The sequence below is a fragment of the Mesocricetus auratus genome, unplaced genomic scaffold, assembly GCF_017639785.1.
Source record: "Mesocricetus auratus isolate SY011 unplaced genomic scaffold, BCM_Maur_2.0 Super-Scaffold_100013, whole genome shotgun sequence".
Taxonomy (NCBI): Eukaryota; Metazoa; Chordata; class Mammalia; order Rodentia; family Cricetidae; genus Mesocricetus; species Mesocricetus auratus.
In genome coordinates this window covers 4343624-4355693 of record NW_024429196.1, presented here as the reverse complement: position 1 = coordinate 4355693, position 12070 = coordinate 4343624, and the positions used below count along the sequence as shown (strand labels likewise).

Sequence of the window (12070 nt, the reverse complement as noted above, 5' to 3'; positions counted from 1 at the left end):
GAGTTCTAGGTTCGGTGTTACCAAAGGAATCTGGTGATACCAAGACGGTGTCTTCTAAAATTGTATTAGTATGAAGCTATCTGATTTATTATTTTTTTCTAAAGACTTAACCTAGCCTTAAACGACAATGGTGCCCATTCACTGAAATATTTTCCCACTGGTACCCCAACTTACAATGAATGGATAGTTAATTGATTCAATTGTATTGTATTTGTAGATGTCTTGATCTATCAAACAAAAAGAATTATCGACACAGCAGAAATTTAGTTAGTTAGAGAGTGAGTATCTTTTTTTTGGACAAACCATTCTGAGCTATAAAATAGCCTTGTAATATCAAAGCAAACCAGAAACCTCTCACCTTGTTTCTGTGATTCTGTGGGGAGTGATGGAAGCAGGTGACAAGTTAAGACAAAGTGGGAGAGAGAAGAGACAGACAAACTGGGAGGGTCTCTGGGTTGTACTTGGTGTCAGGATCCAGTCTGCAAACAGATTTTTTTAAAGAACAGCCCATGAGAGCCTCATTGAAGGGGAAAGGGGAAACTTCTCAGTGAATTTAGGTGAAACTAAATGAGAATTTGTAAACAAACGAATTGGTGGGCTGGGGACATAACTCCAATGGTAACATGCTTGCTTTACAAGCGCAAGGACCTGAATCTGAGCCTCAGAACCTATGAGAAGAAGTTAGGGGTGATAATGTGGGGTGCTTGTGATCCCAGCACTGGGGAGCTGGAAAGGGCAGATTCCTGAGGCTCTCGGTAAGCTGATCTAGCCTATTTCATGAGTTGCAGGCCAGTGAGAGACCCGTCTCAAAAAGCAAAGTGAATGGTGCCTATGGAACAACACCCCAGGTTAATGTCTGGTCTTCTTACACACATACACACACACACACACACACACACACACACACACACACACGCGCACACATGCGCACATGCGCGCATGCATACACATGCACACATGCTCGCAAGCACACACACAAATTGTCTATAAGTAATGTGCCAATTTTGCACACGTAAGCAAGACTTCTTTGAAAGTCTATCAAAATAAATTTCCCCAGTGGACCCAGGATGCCTTTTCTCAGGCAGGAAATGAGGAATGATGTTGCAGACCAAAGGGAGATGTTCAGAAAACGATCTTCAAATTAGCTTCGCGTGAGCATGGCCTGAGTCCTCTTCTCCTTCCTCTGCTTGTTCCTCACTCCCATCCATGTGGTGACATCCTCAGACCGCCTCTCTTCTCCTAGAACCAGCTGCGGTTTGCAGAGGTAAAGATACACGGAATGTTTCAGTAGGGGACAGAGGAGTAAAACTTGCTAAGACAGAAGTACGGCCTTTGCCTCCTAGATTCCTCCTGGATCCTTCAAGTCTTCCTCCTTTGAAGACTCCTTTGGGTTGGCTCTGATGGCCAAATGCCCACTCTTTCTTCCTCCAGGCACTGCTTGGCATCTTGAGTGAGCAGTGACGTTTCTTCCCAGCACTGTTTCTCCCAGTGCTTTAGAGATGCACATTTCGGGGAAATAAAAAGGAGAACAACCCTCTTTCTTTCCTCTGCTTCCCAGGAGAGGAGGCCGACCGCAGAGGCTGACTTGTTGGCCGATACCCAAGGCTCCAGATGAACCACATGGATGACTGTTCTTTCCACTTCCAGGAAACTAAACCCCATGAAACAAGAGTCATGCTGCAGAGATACACGCTAGGCAAGCAGGGGGCCATGAGGACTATGGAGACAAAGGGGACAGGGTAGCACTAGCTGCTGGTGGTGGGAAAGACCCGCCTCTTTCTTTGCCCACACAGGGTTCAAAGTTTCTAGGTGAAGACCTTCATATTCAGCTGGGAGGTGGTCTCACAGGGCAGGGAGGGCGTTTCTCCAGGTGTGACAGATGCTGGATACGCTGAGACATCTCCAGGTGATGACAGGTAAACAAATCGGAAAGCAGTTTACCTTTTGCTCCTACTACTTGCTTCTACTCTGGGCACATGTGACTAGGGACACACAGATCCCAGGGCCATGTCTGCAGGAAGAATGGTCATTTATTTGTATTATTTGCGTATTTTCAGTTAGAGTCACATGTAACCCAGGATGACCTCAGATTCACTATGCAGCAAATAATAAGCTTGCCCTTCTGATTCCCCTGTTTCTGAGATTACAGATCATGTTCACTGAGCTTGGTTTACTTGGTGCTGAGCAAGTATTCTACCAACTGAGCTACACACCGACCTCATTTTTTTTAAGCAGGGACAGTTCTTGCTACTTGGACCTGAAATCCACCCCAAGTTGTTTCAGGAAATGGTAAACTGTAAGCACAAAAAGCAGAGAATTAAGCCAAGTACAGGGCCTGAGTGTGGGTGAATGACTGCGGGGAGGTGGGAATGCGGCTCAGTGCTGTGGGGGGGGGGAGGTGCAGCTCAGTGCTGCAACCAGCACAGCCTATGGGATCTTGTGGAAGAGACTTCTGCGAACACCCAAGATGCTCCTTACTCCAGCAGTCCCCACTCTCTGAGCAGGCTCCTTAGAGAAGTTTTTCCTTGAGAAATCTGCACATGACTCCTTACACCAAAGTGGCTACTGAGGGCTGCAATTCAACAAGACTGGGACATGCAGCCTCTGAAACTTCTTCACACCTGAGCCTCCTGCACTTGTAAAAAGTTGCAGCTGTTGGGGGATTTCAGTGTGAGACCATGTGCAAAGGGCTTAGTGCCCTACCCAACATGTACAATAGTTAGCAAATACTGGTCAGTACCACCTTACAATCGTCAGACACTGAACATCGTGGCCTGAAGGTGGACAATAAGGCTCAGTGGTGGAGTGCACAAGGCTCTGGGTTCGATTCCAGGCTCTGTCAATGAGAGGGGCATAAAGAGAAGGGAAAGGGAGGGCAGAGGGGAAGGGAGGAGAAGTAAGGGGGAGAGAAGAGGAGCCCCTAGTTACAATCCTAAATTCTCATTCCTATGTGGGAGTGTGCCTGCATGATCAGTTAAGTTGCAACCTGTCACTGGTCAGTGTCCCTCTGATGATGAGCGCTCACACAACTGTAGCTTGGACTCTCTGGAGAACCTATGAGGACTTCACCCTGGGGGGAGGTGTCCTCCCCTCAACCCTGATCAAAATGTGAAAACCAGTGATAGTGACTGGGGAGATGGCTCAGAATGTAAAGTCCTTGCTGTGCACGCATGAGTTTAGATCCTCAGAACCCACATAAATGACATAGTGGTGAACATTTGCAGCCCTACGACTGGTAGGAGATGTGTAGAGAAAGGCAGAACTACTGAGCTTACTGACCAGTCAGTGCAGCCAGATCTGTAATCCGCAGGCTCAGTGAGAGACCCTGTCTGAAAAAAAGTGGGGAGCAGCTGAGGAAGACATTTTCATTGACTGTTATCCTCCATATACACATGAGTGCACACACACACACTATTATACTATGCCACCTGATTTTTAAACACACACACACACACACATAAGCAACTTCCCTCATGCCCAAAACAAAGAGCACTGAGGAACAGCTCACACCACTGAGAACCTAACATTTCAAGAGGACCTGGAAAATGAAAGAAAAAAGTTCAAAGACCATGATATAAGTTTTGTTTAGATGGACAAAGGATATGAGGGGAAGCTCACAGAAAAGAAAAAATGTACACAGACAGACAGACAAACACACACACACACACACACACACACACACACACACACACACACACATTGAAACAGAGCTCGATCTTACTGAAGAAAAGTAAGGCAAATTTAAACTGTGATGTGTCCAAGGGTAAGGAAAGAGGTCTATGCGTAGCTTATGACTCCTGTTGGAGTATCTGGAAAGCTTATCAAAAATATAAATACACCTACTCTTTGCCCTAATTATCCTCTTATTGGAATTTGTCCTCTAGTTGCAGCAGCAACATGGAGGAAGTGCCCTGGTTTACAGTTTGCAGTAGCAAAAGATAGGAAGCAAACCAAACACCTAAGGGTAACCGCCAATGGGTAAGATCAATTTATTGTGGCCATAAATAAGATACTCTAAGGCTGTAAAGATGAGCAGGGACATATTTATGTGCTGTACTGATTTAAAAGATGTCCAAGATAGGCAGCTCAGTTAAAAAAAGCAAAGTCCCCCTCATTCTTCACAGAGCACTCGCTGGTGTCAGCCTTGACGTTGGTGACTCCATTACTGCCTCCACTTGCACTCCTCTGAGCACAGTGAGACTGAGCCTCCTTCCATTATCCTAAGATCCGGTGAGTCTCTCCATTATGCCAAAGAGAGGAAAGAGAAGAAAAGATTTGTGTGCGTGCACACACATACAAACACATGCACCCACATACACGCGGAATCTGGCCTGTATTTAATAAAGACATCCGAAAACCTAACACAAGTAACCCCGTTAGGCCAGTTGATAGGAGCAAAGAAAAAAAATCCATGTTTTCTGTCATTTTGAGCTATGAACCTAGAAAATGAGTTGTTGGTTCAAAACCAAAACTGAACTAAATTAAGCCTTGCCATCACCAGGTTCTTGTGGTAAGAAGACCATTACCACATTTGCCCAGTACCAGTCCCTAGACTCCACAACTGACCCTGGAGAAAGGCAGCTTTAGGTCAAGGAACAGTACATAGACAGAGAAGCCCAAGAGATCCAGAAAGATCTCCACGCACAGACCAACTTCTGCTTATTTGCAAGACATCAGGCCAACAGAGGGACTGCTCTGCTTCTGCAAGCATGGCCCATGCCCACTTCCAAATGACACCGGCCACTAGCAGGGATATTTATGTGATTGGCTGAGGAAAAGAAAGACTTCCAGCCCTAGACTATTCCTCTCCAGCAGCCAGTGGGACAGCTGAATCCACCCTGACCTGCCTCCCTTGTGGGCTGAGCTTCCCCCTGGATTATAACTGCATTCTTTTACCATCTCTGACTCTGTCAGCCTCAGGTCTTAGACATTTCACCCCAACGGCCCTCTGATTACACCTTTGCTTCTCCCTTTGCAAAAGAGCAATGCTGGCCTAAACACTGCAAAACAAGACAGTGCTGCATCTGAAACCCATGGAAAGAAAACAGCCACAACCTGGCAGGCCTGAATACTTGTAACTTCTCCCCGGGATTCTTCCAGTACTACCAACTCAGAGCAAGTGTTGGAAGTTAGCAACCAGCTGCCTCGGGGAAGAATGTGGGGACCACTATAGCTGACTTAAAGGAAGAGATCTGAGCAGGATGGGATGGAGCAGGGGACAGGCACCAGGCTTCCCCAGGGCCTCCAGTTCCTACCAGCCTGAGTTAGCCCGGAGACAACAAGCTGAGATGGTTTGATGGCACTCCAGGTCCAGGGTTCTTGTAGTGATCTGGAGGGAGGGAGTTCATAGAGGCTGACAGAGTCCCAATCTGTACTGCAGAGGCTAAGCAAGGACCAAGGTCCCAAAGACCCTGGCAGCATTGCTACCTCCTTCTATGACAAAGAGCTACAGGCTGACCATGACTGTGACATCACAGAGCCATCAACCTCTCCCAACATATTTGCCCAAGGGACATCTGGAATCCTTCCATAACAATATCTCAACTTGTATTTCTATGAGTCTCTTTTTTTAACAATTAAGAACTTCAGAAGAAATGACTCGGGTGTGACTCACAAACTCAATGACCAAGGAAAGGACAAAAGAGGACCTCTGGTACCAGTGACTCACATGCTTCCCAGGAGCGGCAGGCTCTGTGATGTTTTTCCTGGTGTTTTGAAAATGTTAAATGTCCATTATATCAAGTAAGACATTGCCATTTAGAGTACCCAAACCACACACAGAACAGTCACAGTGAACCTGTTGGAGGACAGGACCATTCCTCACCCAACACACTTGACATTCCACTCCAGGGTCACAACAAAACACAGCCTCCAAGAGGCACTCCAAGAGGAGTAATCAGTTCCACACAAGAGCCCCTGTGTCATGGCTAAGAATGGAAGAGCTTCTGAGACAGGTAGCACATCCCCTCCTAAGCACCATGTCATGCCCTGAAGCGAATGGCGTCCTTCTTTGGGTGAAGTGTGCATGTGTCCATCCAACTCCCTCCTACCTCCTCAGTACCATGAACCAAAAAAGGGGAGCTAAAGCCTTCTAAGCCAGGAAGACCCTACTGGTGACATCAGGCAGGACATGTCTGCAAGTCCCCCCTGCAGAGCATCACTCGTCACTCATTCATCCCACAAGTCAAAAGTCCCTCCTCATCAACCCTGGCACTCACCCCTGAGGCCTGCTCCAGTTCCCCTGTGCGACTGAGTCAGACTCACAGTGAAACCCTCACCTCTCATTCCTCCAAGCAGAGCAGAAGATAAGAGACGCCTTTCCTTCGGCCACCATTTCTTCAGTTGATGCTCACACAGTACCGGCTGTGTGTCAGATCATGCTTTCACTATGACCCCCCAGTAGATCTCGAGCATAGTAAGGCTCTGCTGGTTCCCATGGACCAATAGTCCCATCTCTCTGACTGGGGAACCTGCAACTCAAGGGCCCTCATTAGTGACTGTTGAGACCTGCTCCTCATGGGTCTTAGATGAGACTCAGAGCCCTCAAACTCCCACCAACATGCCAAAAGAAATCCTCAAGAAAGGGAAACCCCATGCAATGTTTCAGCCTGAGATGCCCTTGAAGGATGTCTTGGGGGCCTGGTGGCCAGCAGTGATAGCTAATGTTGATTGTCAACATGATAGATCTGGACTCACTTAGGCGTCAAACTCTGGCCACACCTGTGAGGGATTGTCTAGAGTGTGCTAATGGAGGTGGAAGAGCCACCCTAAACATGAGTGGCACACTGCAAGGACTGAGGTCCTGGACCGCACGAAAAGAGAAAGCAAGGGGTGGTGGGATGGCCCGGTGGGGAAAGGTACTTCCTGTGCAATCCTGACAACTGAGCTAGAGCAAGCCCCAGAACTCAGGTGAAGCTGACAGTGAAAACTTCTCCATGCGATTACCCTCAAACCTCCACATGCGTACCATGGAGTACGCGTGTGCACCGTGTGTAAGCATGCTTGGGAGTGAGCACACACAATGACAATGATAATGATAGCAATAGTAACATTAATAATAATAGTAACAATAACAACAGTAGTACATGTTGAAAGGGGGAAAGTGAGCACCAGCATCACCTCTCTCGGCTTCCTGAATACAGATGTGGTGTGACCAGATAATTCAAGCTCCTACTGCCATGCCTTCCCCTCCGTGATGCCCCTGAACTGTGAGCCAACATAGATTCTTCCTGCTTTAGGCTGCCTTTTCAGGTGTTTTGTTGCAGCAATGAGAACGAACATACCAGCTGATGGGCTCTGGGGAAGTGATTAAGGACTCTAGCCTAATCAATGATTGGTCCCTTCATGGATTTATAATTTGATGGTACTATTGGATGATGGCAGAAAGTAGGAGGTAGGGTCTATTGGAGGACATACATCACTGGGATGTGTCCCCTGCCCCCTTTTCTCTGCTTCCTGGCTGCCACCAGGTGAGCCATGTCCCTCTATTACACCCTTTTGCCATTATGCTTGCCCTAAAGACACAGTTGAAAACAATGGTGCTGGCCATGGACTTTTGTCTAGGAAACCATGAGCCAAAATAAACTCTCCCTCCTTTCTAATTGTCTGTCTCGGGCCTTTGTCACAGAGTCAAAGACTAACATCTCAGATAGAGGTGATGAGACTCCAGAAGCTATGTACTAATGTATAGCCTCCTGACAGCCTGCTGCCCAACTCTGCCAAGAGCCCATAGTGAACAGCCACTGACAGAGGGCCCTGGGGGTATGCCAACTTCCACATTGCTCCCGTGGGAACTTCAGGGCCTGGAAAAGAACACCCTGGGTCCCTGAAATGATGCAGGTGGATGGGATAGCCAGGCATTGAGTGCCTTTGTGTACCTGTTTGCCCACACCAGAATCACAGGGTTAGGGATGAGACAGTGAATACAACACAGGTGGGATGAAAACGCCAGAGAATTGTAGGTACGCCCAGGCTGAGCCATGCCTCATAAATCAACTTTGCTAGGCTGTTCAGACTCAGAATCTTCTGGGTGCTGCTGTGAGTCAAGGGTGCTGTCATCTCAAGGCTTGGCTGGGACTTGAGAATCCACACCCAAGATGGCTTCATGGTTTTCCATTTGACAGGTTGGTGCTAGCCACTGGCAAGGGGCCTTAAGACTTTCCTACACTGGACTTCCATGTGACTGATGGAGTGTCCTTCTAAGGAAGTAGCTAGCTTCCTCCGCAGTGACCCAAACAAACAGACTGGAAGATACCATATATATATGACTCAGAGGTCACACATGGTGATTTCTACAAGTTGGTTACCAGGGTCAGGCCTCCTCCATGTGGGAGGGGACTCACAATCCAAGTGCTAAGAAGCAAGAGCCTCTGGGGCCGTCTCTGAAGTATAGCTGCCATGGAATGTGCCAGAACAAAGACCTTAGCCCAGCTAGCAGTTATTCCACCAGGACCTTGTAGTCCCCGCACTACTCTGCTTCCTTATCTGTGGCTTTTCTTGCATAACTCACAAGTTATCAAGTGGTTGCCAAGGGACACAGAAGTCTGCTCAGGAAAGCAGTGAGACTGCCAGCATTAAGGAATAATGGGTCCAATGTTCACTTCTTCAAATAGATCAAATAATACCACAGAGGGTCAAAGGTCTCCTGCAGCCCAGTCTTCCTCCTTCCCTCTCCAAGGGCCCATTGAAATGTTTGAGCTTACTACAGACATGGTGGCCAAATATCAGAGGAATGGGACAACTTAGGGTATAAAAATGCTGGGGACTTTCACTACTTATTCTTTCAACCTGACTGCTTAGTATTTGTCCTGAGTTTGAGGAACCCCAGGAGAAATAAAAGAAACAGAATGAGAGTAAATTGCAATAACTGTACAAGCAGCCTATAATCCACAGGTCCAAAGTCATCATTATGTACAGTACTATGACAAAATACCTGGCAAAAGCAATTTAAGGAAGGAAAGGTTTGCTGGCTCACAGTTCCAGGGAACACAGTCAATCATGGAGGAGAAGGCAGTGGGGGCAGAGGGCTAGAGGAAGCAGGAGGGGATTGGTCACATGGCAACCACAGTCAGGAAGCAGAGACAGATGAATGCTGGCACTCAGCTTGCTTTCTCCTTTTATTTAGTCTGGGACCCCTGCCCCAGGCCAATGGTGCCACCCACATTCAGAATGGGTCTTCACACCCAATAAACCTAATCTAGATAATTCTTCACGGAAATGCTCAGAGCCTTGTTTCCATGGTGACTCTAGATCCTGTTAAGTTGACAATTACCACCACAGATGGACTCAATGACTGCCCATGGTCATGGTCTGGGAGCTCTGGTTGGGTGTCAAGGGACTTGGCTTTATAGATGTTTCATATCTATCATTAGTGAAGGGACTCCCAGCTGAGAAGAGAAATAGTATTTTATAGAATTTCTCATAGCCAAGACTGCTGTTGACTCATCCAACACCTTAGGCCTTCCTTCCTGGTTCCCCATGCCCCCCAAAAAAACATTTATACCTGCTCCCACACAAGCTGCCCACAGCTGACCCCAGCCTCTTCATTACTCTTGGCCTCTTAGACTGCTAGCGTACACCTATAGACACCCATCTGGCTGCTTCCTCATGGTGCTGGCTGCTTTCTTGGGGAGCTATTCTTTGTCCAGCTTTCCTTGGTCTGATCATGTGACTATGCCCTCCACCTCTCTCCATCTCTCTCTGATCTCCTTTCTCCCAGTAACTGAGAAATCCACTCACCCCTGAAACGACTTCTAAAACGCCCAGTCCCACCTGAGTTGCAAGTGCCAGGTCCTGACCCCAGCTCTGATGTCTACGAGCCTGGCTTCCTGCATGCCTCTGAAAGGACTCAGGTCAGCCTCTGTCTACTCCTCACCTACCCCTCACCCTATCCAACCATCTACCAGTCTTTTCCTACACAGGGGACACAGTGCATCATGGAAGAGAAAGTGGTGGGGATGAGGGGGAGCAGGAGGGAATTGGTCACATGGCAAACACAGTCAGAAAGTCACACCCAAACTCTAATACTGGCATTTAAATCTAAAATGACTACCATGAGCATCTGTTTTGAACACCTGGCCCCTTTAAGGGATGGGGCCTAGATGATGGAGGTAGGTCACCAGGGGACAGGCATTGAGAGCTCCAGCCCCAGCCATGCTTCCCAGCTCATCTCTATCTGCTAGTCAGCTACCTTCATCTCCCACTAACACAAGGCTCCCGCTGCCATGTCTTCCCTGCCACGGTGGCCTGAAAGCCTCCAAAACCTTGAGCTAAAATAAACCTGCCATTGTTGCAGCTGTGAAAAAAATTACTAGGACATAGCACCAGCCTCTTCCAAAGCTCTTCCCTGTTTGGGGCAGAGTTCCAAGTGATTCACACACCCCAAATCATGTGATGCAGCAACGCCAACAGTTCACAGCCCTATAGATTCATTACTCAACTCCACAGATAAGGGAACTGAAACACAGAGTGTCTACGTAAGTTTCCTTAAACCATACAGTCAGTGGTGGAGTTCACATCCAACCCAAGGCTGTCTGACTCCAAGGACACTAGGCCAAGGTCTAAGTGGACAAACAAGCTTGCTGGTACAATTAATTACCCATTATAGTTCAGTATGTTAGCATCCCCAAAGTGGCACATTGTGAAGATTTTGTAGCATAATTTCTGGGGGTGGAAAAAGTTCTCTGACTGACCTTGGAGCCTGGGAGGGAAGATGAAACATTAAGTCATCCTGCCATTAAAATTAAGTTCAATCACCCCTAATGGAATGTCACCTCCAAGATAGCCATTAAAGCCACCGACCTAACCGACTGGCAGGCCCTGCGTATATCACCATTATCCCGTCCCTGTAACAGCCATTTGTCCGAGGCCGTGAAAACCCCAGGAGACACTGAGTACCACTGTCAATGTCGTGTGGAGGAGAGACATCTGCTGCTTCCTCTCATGCTCCATCAGTGCAGTCAGGGACATGACAAGAAGGCACACTGCACAGACACAGATGTCACAGGCTTTGACCTTGGGCCACCAGGATGGAGCAATCAAGGTGAAAGAGGTTACATCATGGTGTGGAATTGTGTGGCTGTCACAAGATGCTACACCAGTCACTCAGCTACCAGCACCTTCTGCCCTCCAAAGGCAGGGGCTCCTGCCCGCCTGCGGTTGTCAAGCCATGTATCTTGGGGTTGAGGTGGGATCCTTCCTAACCAGCTCACTCTGAGGAGCTCTTGTCTGTCTTCCTTCTGAGGCTGAAATTACAGGCAGGCCACCATGTCAACCTGGCATTGATGTGGGTTCTGGGGATTCAAACTCTGGTCTTAGAAGGCAAGTGCTTTAACTGGTGAGCCATCTCCCCAGCCCCTATTATTGACTTTTTCCAAGCTAGCATGCAAGAAATGACTTTCATTGTGACAGTTTGATGTGCATACCTCATTGTATTATGACCTTTTGTTTATTGTTTTGAGGTATGTAGCTCAGGCTGGCCATGGATTCTTTCTGGCAAAGGATGACCTTGAACTTCTGATCCTGTTCCCATGTCCTGAGTACATTACAGGTGCATGCTGCCACATCCAGCTTATATTTTGTTCCTATTTGCCCCTCCTCTGCCCCTCCCACACCCACCTGGTGTCTTTCCCCCAAAGAGCCCTTCCTTCTGCTTTCACACCATGTAAAATCCATTACCCTCTCTCACCACCCCTTGCCTTACCTCATCTCTCCTCTCACAGTCCCCTTTCAACTTTCAATCCTGCATATCTAGAGTATGCACATGAGAAAAAACACACCACACGGCTTCCTGGTTTCCTATGCAGGCCTTACACCTTCGAAGTCTGGGCTTTGTCCTATAACATAAATAGAAGGGGCAACTGAGACTCTACTAGGCCAAAGGGAAGCACTGTGAACACACCTGTCAGTCACCAGAGTCAGGGCTAGGGAAAGTTGGCTTTCTCCTCAGCACAGTGTCCTTGGACAGCCACTCTTCAGCAACTTTGCTTTCCCTCACTGGAACCCACTCATCCACTAGTTAGAAACCCTGTGTGCTGAATACCACCCCCTCCTATGATGTAGGGTTTATAAG

General features: G+C 47.8%; 1 long non-coding RNA gene across 1 annotated transcript; it reads right to left on the bottom strand.

The window, feature by feature from the left end:
- Positions 1–965: 965 nt before the first annotated feature.
- LOC121143741 lies at positions 966–5422 on the bottom strand. The gene is made up of 3 exons (XR_005881060.1): positions 5256–5422; positions 3280–3329; positions 966–2011 (listed from the first exon to the last, which is right to left on the bottom strand). It is a non-coding gene; the product is annotated as an uncharacterized LOC121143741 (long non-coding RNA).
- Between the last annotated feature and the right edge of the window lie 6648 nt (positions 5423–12070).